This window comes from Leopardus geoffroyi, chromosome A1 (assembly GCF_018350155.1).
Source record: "Leopardus geoffroyi isolate Oge1 chromosome A1, O.geoffroyi_Oge1_pat1.0, whole genome shotgun sequence".
Taxonomy (NCBI): domain Eukaryota; kingdom Metazoa; phylum Chordata; class Mammalia; order Carnivora; family Felidae; genus Leopardus; species Leopardus geoffroyi.
The window spans coordinates 182587650-182614458 of NC_059326.1; the positions used below are offsets into that span (position 1 = coordinate 182587650).

Genomic DNA, 26809 nt, shown 5'->3' on the forward strand with positions numbered 1-26809 from the left:
AGTTTTAAATTCAATTTTATGTCAAATTAGGCCAATCCCAAAATGGTGAAATAGGAATTGATATTTTACTAGACATTTGGATAACATGCTACTCCCTTTCTATTCCCTTCCCTAACACGCTATTCCCTTTCTCCAAATACTTTTTCCCCCTCCTGAAGACATTCCGCACCATGTTCTTCAAGGCCACATTATAGTTCTCTGTTTATCTTGACTTCTGATTAATTTATTAGCATCGTTCTCTATACCACTTGCCTGTCTGCAGGCATTCATATTATAACCCATCAATGCTTAGCTTCCCTTCCTTTTTAAATGGGATCATAAAGAGTAGGGAGACATGGGTACTTTTAGATATGCTTTCCATTTGGAACAATGGGTCTGTCTCTTTCTTGTTACCCTTGAAGGCAAGGACCTTAGTCACCTAAGTCTCTGCACAGTTCTATGCACATAATTTCTACAAAATGTATATTTGTTGGCTGACAAAATTAATAAAATCTCATGAAGATGTTGATTTATACTCTGGTTTCTTATGTTCTATCACACTGATTAAAAGAATGTTCTTGAGAAGATCAACTTGGTTCCTATTTTACAAAGACCCTATATTTGTCCCTACATTTTCTCCTAAAATTGATTCTTTTGTTGAAGTGTTACCCATTGTGATTATAAGCCTCCATATAGGTCATCCGTAGATGATCATTTTTAATACTGAAAAAGTGAGAGCTTTTATTCAGGCCATCACTTCACCAGTGCATTAAAACTCCCAAGTCAGTATTTATTTAAAATAAAATGAAAGTAAAATAATTTAAATAGCCCTTGTTTTATACACATATTTAAGTCAGGTTTGATAAAACAAAGATACTTTTACAGTAAGTCTCACAAATTAAATTTTTAAAAAATTGCCTGGATTTGACTCATTCTATTCTGGTATTTTTAAATTGAGATCATTTCTCACTTATTGTGAATTTGATATCAACTCATGAGAAAAGTGATATGCTGTCTATTACATTTACAATTTTAGAGCCCTGAAAAATAGACATATTTTCATTGAGTTCAAAAATAAAATGGTTTATTGATTTCAACTATCCAGAGATGTTTTTGATTGTCAGGTACTCACAATTTGGTGGTAGATGTGTTGCTCCTTTTCTATGCATTTGAAATCTTAGATCAAAACTACAAAGTATCATGAAAAGGCAATAAACCACAATGGACAATTGTGCTGATGACCATTCTATGGCTGAAGAAATAAAGTATTACAGCACTAAGCTATAACTTCTAACATGATGCTTAGTTTTATCTAGGCTTAACAATGTCTTATGTTTTTTTTTTTTCCATTGTGTGGCAGAAAGGGAAACAAATACAAACATTCTAGATTTAGTAGTCACATATGCTGCTCTCTTCCTCTTCATTTTCCCTTCCTTAATAAAACTTAGGATCAAGAGTTAAAGTTATATTAACAACTTTCTGGCAATCCAACAAATTCTAATTTTCTTTTTTACTCAGATTCCCTTAATTAAAAAAAATAGTCATTGAATTATTAGCTCATCTTTTTGTTACTGTTATTTTGTTTTATCTTTCAGGGCTGACTTCTCTTGAAAACCAACAACTTTTAGCTAAGATGATAGAGGTACTACAAAACAGATATTTTATTTTGGCTGGAATCCACCAATGTTGCAAATTATTTTCCAAATTAGGGCATAGGTAAGCTTGCCATTCATATTTTACAATATCATAAGGTAGCATCATATTTGTTGAGTCTTTAATGTCTTATGACTCTACGGTAAACTAATGGAGATTCTCTTCTCGGAAACTGAGTGGGGAAGTCATTCCTGTAGAGTATGCCATTTCCAGACAATGTTCTCTTAATTTTTTAATGTAACTATTATCGTGATTTATAATTGCATTGAACGTTCTCTGTAATATTTTTCAGTATATGTTCATTGTTATTAGGGAAATTCTTAACTCTTTGGATAGGAGCATTCATGAACCTATTTAATAATGTAATACTTTCTTGAAAAAGGGTGCAAGCCTAACTTTTTTTAATGGATCAGATTTATACCTGCAAATATTGAAAAGCCTCCTATGTCTAAATAACTCTAACTCAGAGGGGTGTCGAATTTGAGAGCAGCTTTTCATCACTTGGCTTAGGAAGAAATACAAAGTACCTATTAATTTTATATGTCATAATTTTTAACTGTTTTCTATTTTAGAATATCCACAGTTAATGTCTGCAGTGTGACTTAAAAACATTTGTAAAAGTTCAAGTTCTTTCTTTTATAATTGTAATTAGATTAAAAATTCTGCTAATTGGTGGATTCTAACAGCCACTATAAGTCAGTCAGAAATGACTGAGCAGAGGAGAGCAGGTCAAAATGTGTTTTCTATACTTACTGCACTGGCTTGACTTAATAGTGACTAGTAGACTTTTTTTTTTTTTTTTTTTTTTTTTTTTTTTAAGTGAGAAAAATGTGTTGAAGCTGCACTGGAGCACTAGCATTTCAAAATCTTTTCTACTGAGAATTCAAGAGAAGTGGGATCACTATTGGGCTATGTCTATCGTATCTATTACCCTTGATACTGGAGGGAGGTTGCTATAAATATGTTTCAGTCTTGTACTGCGAAGCATGAGCATAGGTGAAAAGTGGCGCTCCAGCATATGAGTTATATAGGCCTCTTGATAATGTATTAACACAGTAATGGCAAGACAGAATTTTAATAAATTCTTCCCCTTATTCTTCATCAAATGTTTCAAAATCAGGTTTGGTTATAGTAAAGTTTTGGACATCATTTCCCATTTATCCAAATAGTTAAGGAGAAAAGAACAATCTAATGCTAGGAAATACATTTACAAAAGTTAAATATTAGTTTGGAATTAAATATTAATTTCCTTATCTTTTTAATTTATTACATACTGGAGGTATCTAATAAAAAGTTTAATTAGAAATTACAATCTGCCTCTATTACCAATATTTATTCAATATATACAAAATAAATTAAAAAATAACACGAAAGTCAACAATGGGGGGGAAGTCTACTGAATTACTTATAGAATAATACTAAGAAAAAGTAGAGGGATCAAACTAAATAACTGTCGTTGGGCATAGAGTTGTTATAATTTGGGGGCAACATAATCATGCATTTTTTAAATGAAACGTGAGAGTTATCCTTATGGTAATAGAAATTCAAAAGATGGGGCAATGAATCCAGGTGAACTAATCAAACACATCAATTATTAAGGAACCTTTCAGACACTAGTTTACATTCATTTTGTTATAGGAAAGTGATAACAGGGCAAACAAGTTTTTGCAAGATGTTTAGTGCTAGAAGCAATACCAGAAATTTTGATGGTTGAACACAATTTCTAATTTTACCACAAGTCAGCAATGTATTCATTTCAGCTAAGTGTGAAATAACAACACACTACTTGTGCCCACAACCTAGCAAAAAGTCATTTTGGCAAAGCAAAAATGTCTACAGGAGATGAAAAATTATCTTTTGATGAAAGAATATAAAAAAAAATCCAGTACACAGCAGCAAGTTTTTGTTTTTGTTTTTAAAGACAGAGTGAGAATTAATCATGGAATTTTGAAAGGCAGGAGGAAGGAAAGTAGAAACAAAGGTAGGAGGCAGGAAAGGAAAGAAAACATCAACATGAGCTATGATGTATGCCATAACTTCTGAAGGCTTAGTTATCCTCTCAAATTTGCTATGAGATTGATAGATTTGTAGGATGGGCTCTGTCTTCAGTTGCTAATTTGGGGGGCATACTAAAAAAAACTATGATATATACTAATTAGATATTTTATAAAACTGCTATGAAATTCAGAAGATAGATTAAAACACCAGGAAATTTATATTCTAGTAAACTATTAATTGTCTTTAGACAATAGGATGCAAATTTTCAGGTTCAACACATGAATTTGAACTATAAAAATATACTTAAAAAAAAACCTTTTCTTCTCATCTCTGGCCCCTAAAGTTTCTGAATTGAGATTGTCGATGCACTTAGTGTTTACTCCAGGTTAATTATGTGTAGTGGCCATGCCTCATTTTGGCATTGCATGCTACATAATTTATAATACATTACTTAATTTACAATCTGGCTAGATTGTTTTGTTCTGTAGGGAGGCTCAAATGGAACATATTTCATTATCTTAGCTCCTAGAAGAACACTGTGGAGAATGAAATGGGCTTAAATTGGCATTCCTCACATTATGCTAGGTTTCAGAAAGACAGAGTCCAGTTGCTTTTAGCTAAATCAGACAAATGGTCTTTCCAAAATCCACCAGTATAAAACCCCTGGCCTACACATAGATATCATTATATACAAAGGCTGCCTTCATTGCTGGTAAAAAAATGAACATTTTTTAGTGATGCAAATTAAGAAGTCACAATCATTGCTACAAATACAGAATTAATAAAATTTATCTGCAAAATGTCACAAGTTGAAATATTCAGGTCTAACATTCATTTCTGTATTCCTCATGTTTCAAATTCTCTCCTACATAGCATGCTTCTAGGATCTATGTCTTCTTCAGATGTTTTGTGATTTTCCTTTACAGAAACACCAAAGGGAAAAGAGAACCACCACCCATGGCTCCCTGTATGTGGCCATGACTTTTCTGACTCTCCTTAGTGTGTAACTTGAGGTTTCTCCTGTGTGGGTCCTCTTAGCAGGGATTCGAAACTTTCTTCAAATTTCACCACACATGATGGTGGCTGTTGACATACATAATCTGTAAGTAGAACTGTCACCTAGTAAAGGCAAGCTATGGCTTTGTGTTTTATGGGGTAAAGAGAGAGAGAGAAAAAAACACATGTATCGTCTTAAGAGCTGCTTCCAGTATTCATCAGAGAAGGCCTCATTTTGCTTGCAGAACATGAATAAATGCACAGAATGATAACAATCACAGCAAACTTGATATTTGGAAATAGAATATGAAACTCTGAGAACCCTAGGGCTGATGGTGAGAGGAAGGAAAAACCACTCCATATGGTTGAAAGGCCTGAAGAAAAGTGTGTGTGTGTGTGTGTGTGTGTGTGTGTGTGTGTGTCTATATGCACTTTTTTTTTTTAAGAGGAAGAAGGCACATAAGAGAGTGAAAGGAAGAGAAAAGAGGAGCAGAGAGAGAGAGAGAAGACAGAGGAGAATACAGAACTTTTATGGCAAGGGTGCCAACCATGAAGCCCTTTAGGGCAACAAAAAAAGTTTTTGGAGAACTTTAAAGTCTAACATAATAATGTTTTGTTATGTAGGACCTAATGTGATACTTCTCTTATTAGCAACACTGTTCTAAAGATGACTGTGCTTGTATGAGTGGGCTGATTTGTGGAAATGAGTTTCATGTCTGTGTCAACATGGTAAAGAACAGAGACCGAATGAAAACATATCCTGAAAACCTTGATCTTGTTGGAGACTTGCAGAAATTACATTGAGGAATTTGGTATTTCGGAGAATGTGGAATTGCAGTTAGGGTCATATCACTTCTTTCTGGCATGCAGTGTAAAGCATGCATTTCCAAGAAGTCCACCTGGCATCTGACCTATGGTGTACAATTCCTTACTTGCAGGGCTCAGTGGATTGAATGAAATGAGGTATGGAGGAGATATAAGGGGATGATAGGGACTGAGGGGACTCTGCTGTTTCCAACTCTGCTGTTTCTGCGGCTCTTTAGTTTCACAGTATGTGGGCCATGTGAGAACATGGGCTCAGTGTTCCTAGAGTTACCCTTTGTTTTTCAAGAGAAGATCCAATTCTAAATATTTAGGTAAAATATCTACACCCTTTTTATCCAATAATGTCTTTGAGTCACATTGATGTGAGGGCTACCAGTTTGCAAACCCTGCATACATATTCGCTGAAATCTCGCTCCTTTATGAAACCAATTAATACTGGTGATGTTAGTTCTTCTTCAGTTTATAAAAATACAAACCCAAATATTCATCTATCCCCTCCCAAACGGATGGCTCACATTTAACAGTCCAAGACTGAATTCCAAATATCACATCCACATTTCATGAAGCAATGGGAAGAAACTTGACAATGTCAGAGACAGTGTGGTATTCTCTACATTGTACCAAGAACTTTCTTCTCGCCAAGGGCAAAATAATGAAGGAGCCATCTCTTGAGGAAGAATTCCATAAGCTATCACTCGATATTCCAAATATAGACCACTGGCTTAAGCTCAGTCACATGGGTAAACGTGCCTTGGAAATGAAGTCATTTCTGACTGCTCACTTCCATCTAAAAATTCTATTCACTTGAAATAAGAGTGGAGAATAAATTAGGAGATGTCCAGGACAAACAGACAGCCAACCTCTATTAGCTGATGCAAGAGGGAAACTATAATATCCACACTTTCCCATCTCTGTGACATACACTAAGACTTCTCATTATAAGGAAAGCAATCTACTTGGTTAAAGTGTTGATAATTCCATTCATTCTCAGTTAACATGCTGGTGACATGACAGAGCAATAAAGTTCAAAGACATTTTTTTGAACATGTGCAGATATTTCAAAAAATAATGTTTTGAATTGTTAATGTTTAATTTAAAAACATCTCAAAAACAGAGAAAAGCAAAATAATCAATGTTATAGACATTCAGGTCCCCACAAGCTAGATTTAACTGATATCAGCATACTGCCATATAAGTTCTTTCTTTCTTAAAACACATTTTTATAGAAAATCACAATATGCAAAGCCCACGTGGAACTGAATTATCTGAAAATGAAGGAAGGCTCAGAATTCCATCCTTTGCACAACTCCCATTATCCCCAAACCTTTAGTGTTCTGCTGAATATTGAATTGGCAAGATTTAACAAGGCACTGACCATCAAAGATAAATGAGTACCATTATCAGATTTAGACTTCTGAATATACAACTAGGAAAAATTAATCTACAATACAACCATACTTTTCTTCCTTCCCTCCCTCTCTCCTTTCTTCCCTTCCCTGCCCTTTTTCTCCCCTGCTTTCTCTTTTTTTTTTTTTTCCCATTTCTCTCTTCCTTTTTCTCTTCTCTTCCTCTTTCCTTTCAAAGGAGATCTTGGTTTTATTGTTATTTATTATACATGAAAAGGCTATTTGTTCTGACTTTGTTACTCATTTACATTCTGAATAACTTCAGGAAATTTCTCAAGACATTTTGTTCTAATTCTCTACTTGAAGAAAATGATTTTTTGCAGATCTATCTATTACACACTAGAAGTGAAGTAAATCATATAAGTCATCGGTAAGAAGTCCATGGCTTTCGATTTTACACGATTATTTGTAATACAACAAATGCTTTATCCTTTCATAAAGTCAAATACATTTAAACTTCATAGAAGAACAACTAAGTGGTACTAAAAAGACTAAACAGATACTAACAGAAACATGATTATGTTATAATCAACTCCAGTCTGTGACCTTCTGCACTTGGCCTTCAACATGGGTCACATTTGGAAGCCTAGCTTAGTACTGCCCTGCGATTTTAAGCACTATCTATGCCATACCAGACTAGTAGAGAACAAAACAAAACAAAGAAGCTACACAGAGAGATGAGACTCACAATTCTAAAATGGGAATTCATCCAGAGATTCTTTTGCCACTTTGGCCATGATACACTTAACAATGTGCAACAGTAAGATGGCTGGCATGCAGAAAGCAGGGTCTCAAAATGTCAGGGATAAGTGGCATATTTCTGTGTAGCATAGCTATAGCAAACATTTCATTTCCCCTGAAAAACTCAATTTGTCTAATTTATCTGAGACGCGAGCCCCCGAGAGTTCCTGAACAAGTTTTACACAATGTATTCTGTATACTTCAAAAGTAAGAAATAAATATGATATGACTTACCCTGACCTCCCTTCCAGTAATTTCTGCCTTCAGGCACTCATTTCTAAAGAAAAAAATTTAAAAAAGGCAAGAAGCACTTACCGTTAGTGTGCCTAGTAATTATATAATTTAATCCAGAATATAATTCAGAAATTAACTACTGAAAGGCAGCTTTGCTTTTTTATTTTTGACAAGTTGATGAAACTGTTTTTATATACAAAAAAAAAACCTTATTGAGGTATGATTGACATACAAAATGCTGTATTTGTTTAATGTGTACAACTTGATGAGTTTGAAGAGAAGTGTGTACCTGTGAAGTCATCACCACAATCTATATCATAGGCTCATCTATCACTTCTAAAGTTGCTTGTGAAAATTGTTTTAACATTTTCTATCCACTTTACTTGTTCTAAGCCAAAGTACATCAGTACACATCTGTTCAGGAAACCCAGATTGCTCCCTTTTTCTTTCAGAATTCATCTGTCTTTAAACTTTTTAGTTAAATGTAGCTCTCTGATCTACACTTCACTTTGGAATTAAAAAAAAAATTCTTTAACTACATTGGAAAGAGAATACATGAACAATTTGTCCCTTTCCTGTTATTTACTTAGGTCAACACTCCTCTCCCATTTATGCTTAGTTTTGTAATTATCTCATCTCTGAATATGTCTGCATTAATTTAGAAGAAACAATCAGGCAGTCAAATTCAATATGCATTAAGAAAAATGAGATTATGAGAATTTCACACGTTAACTATATATTCTCACTTTTCAAAATTAAGGGATGAGGTGGATACAAAAGAGAAATGATGCATAAATGCTCAGATCGTGAAAAGTTAATTTTCAAAATTTAAGCTTTTGTATTTGATAAGTGGCTTGCATTAATTTTAAATGTCAAAATTAAGCAGAAAAAATGATTGCTACCTAGTGCAGTTTGATATAAGCCTGAGAAGCAAGTAAAGATCAAGATTTGTTAAAAACTGGAGAGTCACCTCTTTTTCTAATTTCAATTTTATTTAAGCCAAAGTTGAGCACCCCCATGGGTCCCCACTGTTGTTGGAATACCAAGTTATGGCTGGCATAGACACACTAGCTCCTGAGCCATTGGGCACAACTGGCAATAAAATAGTATAAGAAGAAGTTGGCACAACCACGTCCTTCTATCATATGGTGACAGGGAAAAGTAATGAAACCCACACCAACAACTATACCTAAGACGAAAATGCATTTACACAAAATATTTTATTTTTTTAAGGTTTTCATTTACAGCAGCCTGTTACCTGAGTGGTGCCAACAGTCCAGATCCTCATTGAGGAAAGTGAGAATTCACCTCTTGTTTCTTGGGAATTTCCGTTTTCTAATCATTTTGAAATGGTGGGTGACAAGCATAGTCACCTCCCCACTCTGTAATACACCAGCAGCCCCTCTTAGAAACAGGCTCTGAGGAACCGAACATCTCTACCCTCCATGGTAATGGATTTCATTTTGTACTTCCCCCACCACTATGGCCAGGGTTCTTTTAAGGTGACTTGGCTCTGAACTTTTAGAAAGATGTGTTGTTTTACATTAACACCAGAAGCTCTATACATCAAGGAAAAAACTTCAAGTGATGGGAGCTTCAAACAGATTTCTAATCTTTACAGTCCTTCAGTACTTGTATTTTAAGAATGAAGGCATAATTTATTGGGGATGAAACCGAATTGCTCAGCTCTCTGCTAATAGGATCCTCAGGGCAAAAAGGGTAGAGAAAGCATCATCATAAAAAGCAGAAAGCTTCACAATATTTTAAAATTTAAGCTAGAAACAATAAATTAATAATTATGTTTGCCATGATTATTGCCCATTAATGATAAATTGTTCTCATTGAGTAAATGGCACGATGAACTCAAGTGGCCCAGAGGATTAATAAAAGACTGCTTATATTGGCCTATGAAGCATTGGTGATTGTTCCTATTTTGTTAAGAAAGCCATCAAGCCTTTTGCAGGGACCCTCTTGTCCTTAAGCTTTTCTCTTCCTAGATTCAAGTCAATTGTGAAGATCTTTCTGTGTTTGCTACAGAACTGTAGTGGAGTCCCCATCTGGTAAAGTGAAACACTTTTTTTTTTTTTGTAGCCCAATCATGAAGATTTATTTTTCAATCAGGCCACATAATCACAGAAATGCTTAAACACCTTATACTGTCATTGTGGAGGGACGGAACAGCATTCTACAAAAGAATCATCACTGAAGATATGGAGAGCCATCTGCCTAATTAGCCAGTGACGAAGATCGCCTTTGGTAAGCACAATATTAAAACTGTTTTCGGTTCTTCAAAGTGTGCTGTCCCGTCATCTTCCCTTGAAAATAATGAAAGGGAAGATACAATAACAGAGCACTAAAGTGGATGACATGTAGCAAGGGCTCCAGGCAAGCATTGTGTTTCCTCCTGTGAAAAGTACCACCATTTATTATCACTCATTAAAATTTAATTTCATATGCCATCTTTAAAAGGTCATTTTTTAAATTGGAATTTTGTAGGCAACGTTACTGACTGGTTAACTACTGTGAAAAAACAAACCTTCATAGATTTATTGTTTTAAGCTATTATTAAAGAGGCACCTTAAAAAAAAACAAATTATTTCCCTCTCACAGACAAGATTATTCCACTTTCTCAGTAATTTCGTTTACATAGTATTTTCAGTTGGTTTTTGCACTAGAAGCACCTTGGAAACTTAATTAGCAAAGAACAATCATTAGTATCTAAAAGGTTTAAACCTATAACTTAAATATGACAAATTTAAACCAAGACGAAGATGGTTAAGATAGAAAAAGCACTAAAATGGAAAGTGGAGTTTAACATGTCCTTTATTTGCATTTACTGCAATTAAAATCTATTTTTCTTCTACTGGACTTTATTTTATTACAGACTATGATTATTTTGACTCCTGATACAAAATGGTTTTATGTAGTTGTAAAGTTGTAATAAGTGTTAAAATGTATAATACCAATATAAGATAATATCTTTATTCTCCAAAAGGAAAGCATAACAAGTTTTTATGGAGCACCAACAAGTGCAAACATGTATATACATTTTATTATTTAACCCTGTAAGAACACATCAGGATAGGCATTGGGCCCATTTTGGAATCAAGGAAACTGATGCACAGGAAAGATAAGTGGCATGCTAAAACCACACAAGACAGTGGTAGAATGGGAAAGTTGGAATACTAATCCAGGTTTCCATAATTCCAATGGATTTCCTATAACCTAGGCTATCGCCTGAATAAATAGATAGTATGTCTACCTGCAACAGAACAGAGGTCAGCAAACTTGCCTTGAAGAGTGTAACAGTAAATATATTCTGCTTTGTAGGGCATATGGTCTCTTTAACAACTATTCAGTGTTGCTGTTGCAGCATGAAGCAACTTTAGACAAATTATAAAGAAATGAGCTAGTTATATTCCAATAAAACTTTATTAATGCTTATGTATTTATTTTTGAGAGAGAGAATGTGTGTGCACACCAGCAGGGAAGGGAGAGAGAAAGAGGAAGAGAGAGAGAATCCCAAGCAGGCTCATGCTGTCAGCACAGAGCCCTACATGGGGCTTGATCTCACAAATGGTGAGACCATGACCAGAGCTGTAATCAAGAGCCAGACCCTCAACCTATTGAGCCACCCAGGCACGTCTCCAATAAAACATGATGTACAAAACTGGTGAGTGAGCCAAATTTAGTCACAGTTTTCCCTGTACTTGAATGTAAACTATTGTAAACTATGTGAAGACATACACTGTATTTTGTTCAACATTATGTAATACAATATCCAAAAAAAGTAATGATTAATTAATGATGATGTTTAAAATAATGCTAGCTAATAATTGTATGGAGTTTATTATGTGTTAGTCACTTCTGCATGTAATAACTCATTATATAAATTAGTTACTGTTTTTACCCATTTCAGGAGATAAAGAAACTGAGAAATGATTAATTTATTTGTCACAGCAACTCAGCAAGTAAATGGGGGATCTGAGGTTCAGACTATAAAAGTCCAAAATACACAATAAGTTAGTTAAATGAATAAATGATTAAATGAATGAATAAAGGAAAGATTGAATGAATCAATATAGAGAGTTAGTCCTGGGTATTTTAAGACAGAATCATTTATCTTGCTCATCCACACACTATCTCTCTTCCAAAATGTCTAGGTTACAAAGCCAAATTTGAGACTGAGTGACAGAGAGAGAGAGAGAAAGAGAAAGAGAGAGAAAGAGAAAAAAAAAAAAAGGAAATGAAAATCTGCTATTGGGTATATGTTTCTTTATCTGAATTAAACTAGTTGTCTCACTCTTAAATAAGAATAAACTTTAGGGGCGCCTGGGTGGCACAGTCGGTTAAGCGTCTGACTTCAGCCAGGTCACGATCTCGCGGTCCGTGGGTTCGAGCCCCGAGTCAGGCTCTGGGCTGATGGCTCAGAGCCTGGAGCCTGTTTCAGATTCTGTGTCTCCCTCTCTCTCTGCCCCTCCCCCGTTCATGCTCTGTCTCTCTCTGACCCAAAAATAAATACACGTTGAAAAAAAAATTAAAAAAAAAAGAATAAACCTTATAAGTAGGTAGGGATTTTTAGTTTTAACTGGCAAGTCCATGTTTTCCATGAAGGAATGAAGAGAAGTAAAAAATAAAGGAAAGAAGAAGGAAAGGATAAAGAGACAAAAGGACAGAATTAGGAATCAATCTGAGAGAAGTAGCAAAAGGAGATGGAAACTAGAAAAAAATATCTAGTAAGAAGAAAACTTGTAAGGAATACCTTTTATTCAACAGATATTTACTAAGGGCCAAATATGTATTAGGCTCTGAGCTACACCCTGGTGATATAATCATTTAAAAAAGAAAGGAACACTATCAAGGATACTGCACTCAAGGCTTACAGTATATAAAGGAGATAACATGAAATAACATTCATATAAAAGCAGAATTATGACTCAAGGTAACTGCTACAAAGAATTGCATAAATGCTCTGAGAGCATACCAGTGGGATTGAGGGGTCTGGGAAGGTCTCTGAGCAAAGGATATTTAAATGAAGAGTGGTAGATCAAGGGGCACCTGGGTGTCTCAGTCCATTAAGTGTCTGACTCTCAGTTTTGGCTCAGGTCATGATCTTTCTGTTTGTGAGTTAGAGCCCCAAGTTGAGCCCTGTCCTGACAGTGAGGAGCCTGCTTGGGATTCTCTCTGTCCCTCTCTGTGCCCCTCCCCCACTCATGCTATCTCTTTCTCTCTCTGTGTCTCTCTCTCTTTCTCTCAGATAAATAGGAATAAATAGGATAAATAGGATAAATAAATAGATAAATAGGAATTCTCTGTAATAAAGAGTGGGGAGAACAGCATTTCAGGAAGATGACTAAAAGGGGTAAAGTTTCAGAGACGACAATGATGATGAATCAGACAAGGGAATGAACAGTGTAGCTGAGGATGCATGGATAGGGTGGAGATAGATGTTGGCATGAATTTGGGGGTCAGTTATAGCAGACGAGAGAGAGAAAACATCAGGTGTTGAAGTGAGAAGGTGAGAATTCAGGAGTAGAATTTTGGACATTTCAAGTTAGAGATACCTGAGACCTATTCAAGTAGAGTTCCCCAGAAGACAATGAATCCATAAACCTTATCTGTTAGATGAGAGGCATGGATGCATGATAGGAAGTAGTGAATATTAGCATTTGAATGATGTGTGTGTAAGATCACTCAGGGAAAGACAGTAGAGGAAGAAGAGTAGAACTTTAATGTTTAGGAGTGAGACAAAGACAGTACCTTGTAAAGGAGACTGAAAAGGAGTGTTCAGGGAGGAAGGCACAAAGCCACAGAATGTCAGTAGTATATGGAAGCCAAAAGAAAAGAACCTTCAAGGAGGAAGCACATCAACTGTGTGAAATGTAGTGAGTGGTTAAGTAAGGTGGGGACTGAGGAGTGTTCTTTCGATTTCGAACATGGATATTATTGATGTCCTTAGCATGGCTGTTTGTGAGTCATGGGTATAAAATAAGACAAGAGTAGTAAGGTAATTATGACAGTAAAAGTGTGGCAGCCTTTATAGACAACCTTTTTTAAAAGCTTCATGGCAGATTAGAACAAACAGTATCTGGAAAGGAATGAAAAGACAGGAGTGGTGTCTTAATTATTCATGTTTGAATGCTGATCAGAGTATTCAGTAAGAAGGAGAGGTGAGAAAAGAGGAATAAGAGTGGCTCTGTGGAAAGATACAAAGGAAAAGAAAGCAAAAGCAAAGTACATTTGAGAAAGTAACAGCATGAGACTTAAGAAAAAAAAAAAAAGAACAAGTGAGTAAAACTGAGAATGTACAGGGAAATCTAAAATCCAAATACCTCATGGCTTACCCTCCAAGAGATTCTCCAGGAAGCCTACAAGTTGGTACCACATGATAATTTAAGAGTAGTATAGATTACACACTCTCACTTTCTCCCACTACTTATGGGTGCAGTCAATTAAGCTTAGCAACATTACACAGTAGTAGCAGAGCTATTGCGTTTCCCATCCTGTGGGGCTGTCAGTGCGTAGAGTCATTTTCCAACTGTCAGGGCAGAGGATTCGGTCTCTGGATAGTGATTACAATCCTTTGAATGTTTATGTAGAAACTCTTACTACCCAGAAGAGAAACTATTACAACAAGCGCTATCAGCAAATGATACACTGCTTCCTTTTGCATTCTTAACACAAGCATGACTAAGCTACCAAATAAATCGGAGAAGCATAGATATTCCTTAGGAATTATTTTCTTGAATTTAAATAGTCATTGATTGGTAGGGACCAGGTCTCTACTTTTATCTTTTTTGTTTGTTTGTTTGTTTGTTTAATTTTAATCAAGCCCTGGGTTTTACCTTTTATTTACTAATTTATTCAAAAAATGATAAAGCACTTACTATTTATCAAAAAACTAGAAAAGGTGAAATGAACAAGATTGCTCCAGCTTTCATGGAGCTTATGCCCTAGTGAAGGAGACAAGGTTTATATTTATTTTGTAGCTGTATTTTGTTGTTGTTGTTGTTGTCGTTGCAGATGACTTGAAACAGCAATCTTGAGACTTGAGAGGAAGACAGAGTAAATACTCTTCATCTAATTTTAAAGGTAAGCTGAAAGGACTTGGGGAAGATATTAAAAAAGATAATGGCAAAGCATAATGGTTCTCAAGGTGTGGTCCCCCACCAGCATCAACTAGGTACTTGCTAGAAATACAAATTTGTTGGCCCCAATCCAGACCTGGTAAATAGAAAACAGACAAACAAACAACTCTGGGGTAGGGGCTAACGATCTGTTTACCAAGATCTCCAGGTATCTCTGAGACACACTCAAGAATGGGAAACACTGTGTAAGAGAAAGATACTGAATTGAATTAAAAGACTCGGCTTTGAGTAACATGACTTTGGGAAGATTACTTAACTATTTGCCCTCAATTTTCTAGAAATAAATCCTATCTTGCTTGTGGCTATAAATAAATCTATGCCGGGGTCATAAACACAAATCTCTTCAGAGATCGAGCAGGCAGCAGAGTGAATGAAGATGGACAAACATAAGAGAAAACAATAGCATAAGTAAGCTGAAAAATAGCATCTAGGTGTTAGGAGAAAAGAGTAGTAGGAACTGTATCAAACTTGTATAAACAAAACTCTTTTAGAAAAATTTCTCAAGAAAATAGAAACCCAAATTTGGATGTGTACATAGTAAATTATTAAATATGAACAAACACCATAATTTAAAATTCTACGTGTGTAAAAAATAAAATAGAAACGGATGGATGGAGGGAGGCAGAAAGAACAAGAGAGAGAGGGAAAAAGAGGTTGATTTTGAGGCTGGAGGGCTAAATTTTGTGTGAAGACTATCAGAATGAACTATGCTATGTTTTAGAGGTCCACACAAGAAAAGCAATATTTCTCAGGGCGAAGGTAAGAAAGGTAAAGGTTGTGGGGGAAAAGGATTGATTAGATGGCAAGATATAAACAGTAGACTTCCATAATGGACTCCTGCCATGATGATCTTGATCAAGGTCATATAGCTGGTAATTAGTGGAATCACATGTCTGACTGTCAATTAAGATATCCAATTAAGACTGTGAAGAAATGGTAGACAGTTGAAGTTTCAGTGCTCTTGAATTGACCTGCTTGGTCCCAAGTGTCAAAGAGACAGAGTTGACCAGGTAAGGCCAGGTCTGGAACTCTGGTTAAAAGAGAGGTTTCACAATTTAACCGGGCAAATGTTACATATTAAAATGACAAGGGAAATTTTAAATACTGGGTAAATACAATATACAGGTATAGGAAGATAAGATTAAAAAGAAGGAAATGTGCTTATTGTAAATCTAGGTAAGAGGACAGTATTTAATCAGGAAGGCAAAATTAACTAGCAAAAAAGGCCCAATGAAGTCCAGGGTCATTTCTTCTTGCCCTTTAAAAATATACAGCCTAATAACTTTCTTCTTTGGCCAACCAAGACAATAAGCGCCAGTAGGTGAAGAAGGGAGACACACAGGCAATTCTCATCCTTCTCCTAGGAACTGGACAAGATAATAGACAAAATCATGCCTATAACCCTCTACTTCTTTTTTTAGTGGAAACATAACAATATGACAGAGAATACGGAGAATTTTAAGGGGATCTTTTACTTTAAATGAGAACTTGAATTCTCAATTGGAATATAAATGAGTTCTTGAAGACTACTTAGGAAGCTCCCATAAACAATATCTCCAATGAAATAAATGCCTTGTTTAAGAGCAAGAAAGAGTGTGTTCCTTTCCATTTCCCTCCCTAATCCACAAACTATACAATGACACGAGATACAGTTCAAAGCAATATTGGCAAATCTGCAAATACCACCTACTTACACATGCTTCAAGATATCATTACCTGTATCAATTGTAACAAATTTTATAAACATTATTACACAATGAACTCAACCAAGATAAGAATGACCACTTTTCTGAAAGAAAGGTTTATTAGTAGGGACATTTTTTTTATATCCAGTTCAGGTTCTGTTCTATTCTACTTGACTTATTTCATAGCCTTATTTAGGGTACAGATAGGAGGAGACAGTTTCTACTAAAATAACTCCCCATGACTGTGTTTTAAATCGTATCTCAATTACAGGTTACCATCAGCAGGCATCATGTGGGGAATGCCTCAGTGAATTTGCAAAGGTCCTTTTTCCTTGGTACATCTTCCATTTTTCTCTGTAGGAGGCAGACTTCTGCTTATACTTCAACATCCAGCACAAGTACACCTGCTCTGTGGAGCCTTTCTGGACTACTAGTGACAAAGCTGATTGTTTTCTTCCAGCTTCCATAGTGGTCTGTTACTTTGTTTTGATATTTTTTCATCATTCAATACTTGTTTATAGGGGTATCTTCTTTAGACTATGAGTTTCTCAACAGTTGTGCCCTTGCCCCATCAATCTCCTAATCTTTGGTATGTATCCGAACTGTAAAATACTCACTAAATAAGCACAGATTTGAAAGAATAAGTAGATGCATGCATGAAAGTAGGATATGAAAGGCAGTATCCATTTCATAAGGTCAAGGCCAAACATCTTCCCTATGTCATGTGAATGATTTGGGCAGGTGGTAATAATTTCCAATTGAGCTTATTAGCTCATGGACCAGTCTACATTAGGTATATCCCAATATGCTAAAATTCCCATGGTTTATGTATGCAAAGAGAAACAGGAAGTGTGTGAATTATTTCTACATAATAATGGAAAAGCAGTCAAGTCAGAAGATTCATTCTGCTTCCTAGTATGCCTTGGATTTCTACAATCATAATCAGATTTTTCAGAAACAAATATGATAGCTTTTTTATTATTTATTTTTTTAAGTTTTTTTTTTTTTTTAATTTTATTTTAAGAGAGACAGAGACAGTGTGAGTAGGGGAGGGGCAGAGAGAGAGGAGAGAGAAAATCTCATGTAGGCCCCACACTGCCAGCGTAGAGCCTGATGAGGGGCTTGAACCCAGGAAGCTGTGAAATCACGACCTGAGCTGAAACCAAGAGTTGGACACTTAACTGACGGAGCCACTCAGGTGCCTCTTTATGTATGTATGTATGTATGTATGTATGTATGTATGTATGTATGTGTGTATTTTTCACAGCTTTTAAAAAAATGATCCTATGAATTCTAGCCCTTAAATTTGTATCTGCTTTTCCACTAGGAGTACAAGAACAGATTTAATGTATTCTTGCCCTGAGAAGTAAGGAAAGTGATGGGATACTACGGTCTTACATTCACCATATTTTGATAAATCTAATTCTATTTTACAGCAACTCTACCTTTGATGGGCAAGGATGGGAAACTGAGGAACTCTTTCTCTTGTGAAAGTTATTGATCCTGTTTTTATACTTATCAAAATTCATTTTTAAGATCATACACATTGTTCCTTCTGTTAAACTTGGTATAAAGTACATTTTGTTAAGATAATGTTCATATTTTTCTCCTGTCTGTGTGTATACATAAGTGTACACATATTTATATGTATATAAAACAGTAAATGCCTGAGAGACTAGAAAATGACCCACAATCTGGGCCAAGGGGTGAGAAATTGCAAGTGTATGTCATTTCATGTAAGGGAAAATAAAGAAAATTGTTTGAAAAACACAGAAAAGTTGCAGGGAAATGTTCAGCTATTGTACTAGGATAGCTACTTCATTGGACATTTTTCCCTATTACTTTTATCTTCAGATAGAATATGAAGTGTTTTGTTTATGTACAAGTTTATGTCTCAGCTTTGCTCTCTGATCCTCGTTTGGACCCAGCCATTGACACAGCTATACAGATGCTTTTGGGCAGACTCAAGGAAGGATGCAGCATACCGAACTCAGTACCTGCAAGGAGTACAGAGCCTGGATGTAAACAATCCATTTCTGTCTCTCAAAGACTGAAACACTGGTATAATTCCTCCTGCACTCTTCTGCATCACTCATTCCATAAGCTTAAGAAGCTTTAAGAGAAACATATACAAGATAATGCTTTTGGTACGAAGTAAAAGGAAATCTTTATTTTACCTGGTTTAATTTTCTAGATTTACTACCTTTCTATTTTTTATAAATATCTTTCAGTTTTTACTGTTCAAGGCCAGTCACATTTACTTCATGTTTCATTTTCTGATATCCAAATTCTCTCCGGTGCTTCCTCTAACGACAAGCCCAATCTTCTACTGGGATACAATTTTGTTTGTGTGGCTAATTTCTTAATCCTCCTGTCCATACCCTCTTTCTTTATTGCAAAGTATCACTTGAGTCTAAGTGAGTTTTATTTATTTATTTTTTTAAGCCTTCACCTTTCCTGCTGCTCGATTTCCAGCTGAAGTTATAATCTTCTGTTTGGGATACGACAGTTGATTACTCTCGAAATGGCTGTAATATTATCTGCATTTGTTGGAATGGCAGAAGAAAACTGTGATTAAATAAAAATTGGCTTGGATTTTGCCTCAAACTTCTACTACATTAATTTAAGGGCTTAATCAAAATTTTGCTGTTGGTGTTTCTAAATGTTTTTCTCTATCACTTGCTTGGTTAGTACAAATATGATAGACTGAATAATTGACTCCATTATTTACCAAAATCCATGCCCTTTTTCATAGAACTTTGCAGTTATTCCTACTGGAGATGGAGTGTACAACTTCTACTATGACTTGCTTTAGCCAATAAGGCTTGTGATGTGCTTATACTCCTTCCTGCCATCTTTGTAAAAAGAGTCTGCCACATCAAACATCCTGGCCCAAGAAAGATGAGAGATACAGAAACATGTTTGAATTCAACCACTACCCCAGGGCCCACAGCAGCTGAGAAAGTCAACTCTGTGCATACCTACACACAACAAACCAGGAAAAATTGGTTATCTTAAATCATTGAGCTTTGGGAATTTTTATTATGAGTAATGGCTGACTAATACAATACCCACTTTTATGACTCTGAGGAAAAAATACATTATTACCTTCAGTCATATCATTAACATTCATATAGTACTCATTGTGCACAGAAATATGCATTCTGAGAGCCATATAAGATATAGAGATTTTAGACATTGTTTTGGAAGGTTCTGGGGGAAGGGCATGACATTCATCCCATTCACTACTTTAATACCATTTACTGAGAGCTTCCTCTGTGCCAGAAACACTGTGCTACAACCTGGAAGAAAAAAATAAACAAGATGGACACCTGACCTCAATAAACATGAGGCCTAGTAGGAGGAGACAGATTTTCAAACAAAAGAGTACTTTATGAAATTATACACATTGACTGAATTTGAATTGTACATAGTGCATCAACTGAAGTCCAGCATATTGTGTCATCACGCTTGGGTCAGAATCTAGGCTCAACCTCTGTCTTATTTTTATAGACCTCAGTTACCTCATTTTTAAAAGGAAGTGAACTAGCCATTAGGCCCCTGCCTAATATGTAACATAAACTCAATTCTAGCTGTTATTATCACTATTATCATTATTATCAATATGAGCAGTATCTTTAATATTATTCTTTATTAACAGTCAACATTTTCCTGAGCAGAGCTTGCCTAGAGACATGGAAGGCGCTGTGCCAAAGGCTAACAAAGACTTGAAGAGTAATGAAGCAAACTTCCACTCTCAAGGAGCTCACCAGGAAAATCCCCAAGCAAAGGCCAGTAGTTAACAGTGAGTAAAAAATATACTCACTAGAAGAATCATGTAATATATACCTTGTCAAGTCAAAGAAATTAACACAAATATTTTATGTTCATATAAGCAGCCAGGCCTAACCAGTTAAGAGTTTTCACCTGTATTATGAATTTGTCCAACCTTGGTGAGGATAGCCCTATGTAAACTTTCGAGTGTTACAATTAAAATCAAATAGTAAGAATTTGTATTTCTTCCTTGATAAATTGACTCAGTCTAACCTGCATTCTCAGAAACAGGGCCTTAGACAATAAATCCCTATATAATTCTATTCAAGTTGTATAAACAGGTCTATAGCCACAGCTCTGCCATTAGCAAAGAAAAAAAAATATAAAATATAATCTGGATTCCTGAACTGGTCTTACTTACCACACTTCTAATTCAGACTAAGAGGCCATAAAATTTGATCCAAATTTCCAGATTAACCACAATATCTAATTTCTATCCAAAATATACATGCAGAAAAAAAAAAAACAAATAAGCTTGTTATTAAAGTTTAGTATAAAAGATAAAAATAATCCTGGGGCGCCTGGGTGGCGCAGTCGGTTAAGCGTCCGACTTCGGCCAGGTCACGATCTCGCGGTCCGTGAGTTCGAGCCCCGCGTCGGGCTCTGGGCTGATGGCTCAGAGCCTGGAGCCTGTTTCCGATTCTGTGTCTCCCTCTCTCTCTGCCCCTCCCCCGTTCATGCTCTGTCTCTCTCTGTCCCAAAAATAAAATAAACGTTGAAAAAAATAAATTAAAAAAAAAATCCTAAAAAAGATAACACGTTGATGAAGGCTATATGTGACTGGAACAAAGGGAAAGCCAGTTTCCTGGATTTGGCCTAGGTCATAGATATGGTGGTTGATGGAAGGTGCAGAGTTGGGATGGGAAATGGGTAATGGCTTGGTTTTAATTAATTGATTAATTAACCAATATATACATATAAATAAAAGATTCAGATATTTTCCCTTCCAAAACGATACATTTTGTTGATTATAAAACTTTAAAAACGCGCAAACACATACACAGACACACAGACACACACACACACACACACACACACACACACCATTCACAAAACAATAAGAGATATCTTTATAAAAATAGGCAAAGGGTTAAAAAATGTAGTTCACGGTAAAGAAAATATAAAGAGTTAACACATAAAAATATGTTTGACCTTCCCAGTAACTACAGAACTTAAAATAAAATTAAAACGATATTAAACCAGTTTACACTTATATGATTACATTTTAAAATATTACATATTAACAATAGTTGATAAGCAAATGAAGAAGATGTTCTTTCATATACACAATTTTGTTGTGAAGGATTCTATAGGGCAACTTGACACTACCAAATTTTAAAAGGTGCTTACCCTTAGCTTAGATATTCTATTTGTATTATCTGTCTTAGAGAAATATTTGTACAACTGCATAAAGAGGAGTATATAAGGCTGTTCAACGCACCTATCATTTCAGTAGAGAAAAAATGAAAAAAATATTGTAATCAATACAGAAATGATTAAACAGACTATTTTACCAATACTGAAGAAATTGAAAAGAATGAGTGAGACTTCTATGTATGGGGATGGAAATGTCTCACATCATTGCATGAAAATAGTAGGTTTCTGAACTATATGAAAGATGTGGCATCATTTGTTTGGAAAATGCACACATGAAATATATTATGCTATGTGAAGATATATACGTATAAATGTATGGAAAATAGTCTTGAAAGATACTCACAAAACGGTGGTTACATCTGAGAAAGGGACTGACATTGCAGACAACTAAAGGGAGACTTCTATATTAATCCACACTATTTTAATTTTTACAAAAAATTCCTCATAGTTTACTATGTAATTACAAATAAATAGAATTTTCACTTCTGAGCAAGATGGAATAACAAGGAATAACAATCTTTACTGAAACAACCAAAAATGGACCAAATATGGGAAACAAAAGTTTTAAGACACTAGAAATCAGGCAATCAAGGTGAGTAATCCTTGAGAGATGGTAAACAAATGAGGTTAGGCTTGTGACTAATGTCTTAACCTTTAAGACTGCTCTAACCAAATAATATAGACTGGGAAGTTTATAAACAACAGAAATTTATTTTTCACAGTTTTGGAGGCTAAAAGTCCAAGATCAGGATGCCAGCCATGGTAACCAAATAATATAGACTGGGAAGTTTATAAACAACAGAAATTTATTTTTCACAGTTTTGGAGGCTAAAAGTCCAAGATCAGGATGCCAGCCATGGTCAGGTGAAGACCCTATTCTGTTTAGCAGATTTTTCATTATACTCTCACATGGCGGAAGGGACAAGAGAACTCTCTTGAGCCTCTTGTATGAGACACTAATCAGATTCATGAAGGCTCTGTCCTCATGACCTAATCACCTCTCAAAGGCCCACTTCCTAATACTATCAATTTGGGCATTAAGATTTTAACATAAATTTTGGAGGATACCAACATCCTCAAAAGCCTAAGCCTATTAACTTGAGAGAATTTCTGGGATGCAGTAGAAGGAGTGGGAATCCAGTAAATGCTCAGAGGACTCTCTGACTTGGATAGAGAGCTAAGATTCTAGGAAAGGCAAGATGGTGACTTGGATTCACAAGACAGTGTAACAGACAGAGGTCAACACAATGAAAACTCCAGAAATCTACAGAGTTCCTTTCAAGTATTCAGCTGAGTGCTGATCAGTGAATTCAGGAGAGGAAACTACTTGAGGCTGTACAAAGAACCATCTGAAAGGAATCATCACACAGGACTAGGAGTAGTGCTGTTTCCATAATTCATGAGGCATCGAGTAGAGCAAAAAGAATGATCTTGCCACAGTAGTGCAGAATAATTACCACAAGGATGAGCACTGCTGTGGTCTATCTAAAGAATCTTAAAACCGGGGCACCTGGGTGGCTCAGTCGTTTAAGCATCCAACTTCAGTTCATGTCATCGTCTGGCAGTTCACGAGTTTGAGCCCCACATAGGGCTGTGTGCTGACAGCTCAGAGACTGAAGCCTGCTTCAGATTCCATGTCTCATTCTCTCTCTTTGCCCCTCCTAGCTTGTGTTCTCTATATCTCAAAACTAAATAAATAAACATTTTTTAAATCACTTAATGAAGCCATCATTACTTTGATATCAAAACTGGACAAGGACACTACAAGAAAAGACAACTACAGACCCATATCACTAATAATTATAGGTGAAAAAATTATTAATAGAATTTTATAATATCAAATCCAAAAATTTTTACAAGGATTTATTCCAGAAAAACAAGCCTGATAAAAAGGACCGTACTATATATAAAATCTCACTAGATGTAAAAAAAGCATTTGACAAAATCCAACATCCATTCTTAATAATAACTCTTACTGGGGCGCCTGGGTGGCTCAGTCGGTTAAGTGTCCAACTTCGGCTCAGGTCATGATCTCTCGGTCCGTGGGTTCGAGCCCTGCATCGGGCTCTGTGCTGACAGCTCAGAGTCTGGATCCTGTTTCAGATTCTGTGTCTCCCTCTTTCTCTGACCCTCCCCTGTTCATGCTCTCTCTCTCTCTGTCTCAAAAATAAATAAATGTTAAAAAAATTTTAAAAAAATAATAATAACTCTTACTAAATCAGAAATAGCAGGAAATTTCCTCAACCTGGAAAAGTATTTATATGAAAAACACATAGTTAATACAATAGTAATGATGGAAGACTGAATGCTTCCAACCTAAGATCAGTAACAAGACAAAGGTGTCCAATCTCACCATCTCCATTAAATATTTCACTAGAAGCTCTAGGCAGAATTATGAAACAGAAAAAAAATTAAGTAAAAACAATTTTTATTTTCAGATATGGTAATTTATTTGAAAATTTGATAGAAAAAAGTTAAAGAATGTATAAGTGATTTGGGCAATATTTCAGGATACAAAATCAATATCTTTAAAAAACCACAGTGCTATGCACCAGCAAAAATAAAAAACTGAAATAAAAAATACATTTGCGTTACCATAAAAACATGAAATTCTTATGGGTAAATCTGACAAAAGAAACAAAGGATTTGCACACAGAAAACTAAAAACTATATTGCTGTAAGAAATGAAAGAAGAACTAAATAATGAGAATGATATTTATGTTCATCTTTTGAAGATTCAATATTGTTAAGATGTCAATTATTCCCTTTTTGACCTATAGATTCAAAACATACCAAACAAAATGTCATCAGGATTTTCTCACAGAAACTTACAACTTATTCCAAAATTCACTGGGAAAGGCAAAGGACCTAGAATAACCAAAACAACTTAAAAAAAAGAAAAGAAAAAGAAGTGTAGGGCTAACATTCTTTGATTTCAAGATTTAGTACAGAACAAAACACCCAACAATCTATGTTTTATACTATATATAAAAAATAAGTCAAAAAGTATTATAAACATAAATGTAAAACCTAAAACTATAAATTTGTTAAAGAGAAAATTTTCTGTGGGCACCTGTGTGTCTCAGTCGGTTTAACATCTGACTCTTGGTTTCTGCTCAGGTCATTATCTCATTGTTCATGAATTTGAGTCCTGCATCAGGCTCTGGGCTGACGGCATGGAATCTGCTTGGGATTCTCTGTCTCCCTCTTTCTCTTTACCCCTCCCCTGCTTGCACTTTCTCTCTCTAAAAATAAATAAATAAACATTTAAAAAAATTTTTTTCTGGATGCAGCTTAGGCAAAGGTCTCCTGAGTATGATATCAACAGCAAAAAATGATATAAAAATTAATTATACTTCACAAACAACAAAAATTTCTGTTCCTCAAAAGACACTGATAAGAGAATGTAAAGATAAATTTCATCTTGGAAGAAAATATGGCAAGTTATATTTTTGATAAATGACTTATATCTGGAATATATAGTTTTCAATACTCACTGGCCAAAAACCAAATAGCCCAATACTAAAATAGACAAAAAGATACACATAACACATAGAACACACACACACGCACACACACACACGCACACACACACACCACATATGACAAAGAGGCATATGGAAATAGTAAATATCATTTCATTGCAGAAATGCAAAACTATAATGTGGTTGAGGTACAAACTTCCAGTTATATAATAAATAAGTCATGAGGATAAGAAGTACAGCTCAGAGAATGTAGTCATAATATTATAACACTGCATGGTGACAGATGTTAACTACACTTGTGGTGGGCACTGCATAGTGTATATATTGTATATATTGTACACCTAAAACTAATATAACATCATATGTCAACTATACTTTAATAATAAAATTTAATAAAAAAAACTACCATATGACCCACTACATACCTATTAGAATGGTTCATATAAACAAAAACTGACAAGATGTGTGAATTACCATGGAAAATATTCACTTTATGCAGAGAAAGGCAGTAAAGGAAAAATAGAGGAATCACACACAGGAGGCACAAAAAATAATACACAATATTGTGGAAATCTTTCTATATAAATGGATGAGGTATTAGCTACCCTTTTCCTTTTGCATGCCTGTATCATATTCTTTTAATGTTGTTTCACACTTTAATTTACCACCAGTTATGATTCTTTAGATGGGATACATGTCATTGAAATGATAAATACTGCTATAACAAACATCCATACAGATGTGCCTTTGCAATTCAGAGCTTGGTTGTTTGTTTTAAAGCACCAGATGGCATACATTTTCTTCTCTCACAGAGCAGTGGCTAGCTATGGAAGAACAGTGTGGAGTGATCACAATATACAATTATGGTACTGTTCCATACTTTCAAAACCACTCAGGTTCCTTCCAAATATGAGCTAATCAAAAAAAAAATTACTTGGGTAGCATTGGCAATATAGATGATCCTTCTGTTCAGGATTAAATTGTGGTAAAGTTCATGTAAGCCTCAGATGTGTTGTGTTAGAGAAAATTTCTTAGCCTCAACTACTATGCATGGTGTTCATACAAGAGCTCTATGCAATAACACAAACCACCGCCAATATCATAAAAAATGCTTTCAATACTGCCATTTATTCTGGGCTTACACACTTAATAGTGAAATATTAACTAAGCACTTCCTATCATCTCACTATGTCCTCAAGGTAGTAAATGAGAAAGACATTATTGTTACATTCTAATAGATCACTAAAGATCTGCCTAAGTTGTGTAAGGAATCTCGTCAAGTCATACAGGTGGCAAGGAAAGGGGTCATAGATTCAAATATAGATCTTTCTGACAGAAAATTCACACTCTTAGTTACAACTTTACTGCTATACTTTACATAAAAAATAATGTGGTGGGGAGCCTGGCTGGCTTGGTTGGTTAAGCATTTGATTCTTGATTTCGGCTCA

General features: G+C 35.2%; 1 protein-coding gene across 13 annotated transcripts in view; it reads right to left on the minus strand.

Annotated features, from left to right (window-relative positions):
- The window catches only part of TENM2 (teneurin transmembrane protein 2), a 1977527-nt gene that overhangs the window by 1919897 nt on the left and 30821 nt on the right, over nucleotides 1-26809 (minus strand). For all 13 annotated transcript variants that reach the window (XM_045502305.1, XM_045502315.1, XM_045502361.1 and 10 more), the window contains exon 2: nucleotides 7833-7875. The gene's annotated coding sequence lies outside the window, so the exon portion shown is untranslated. The remainder of the gene's footprint in view (nucleotides 1-7832; nucleotides 7876-26809) is intronic.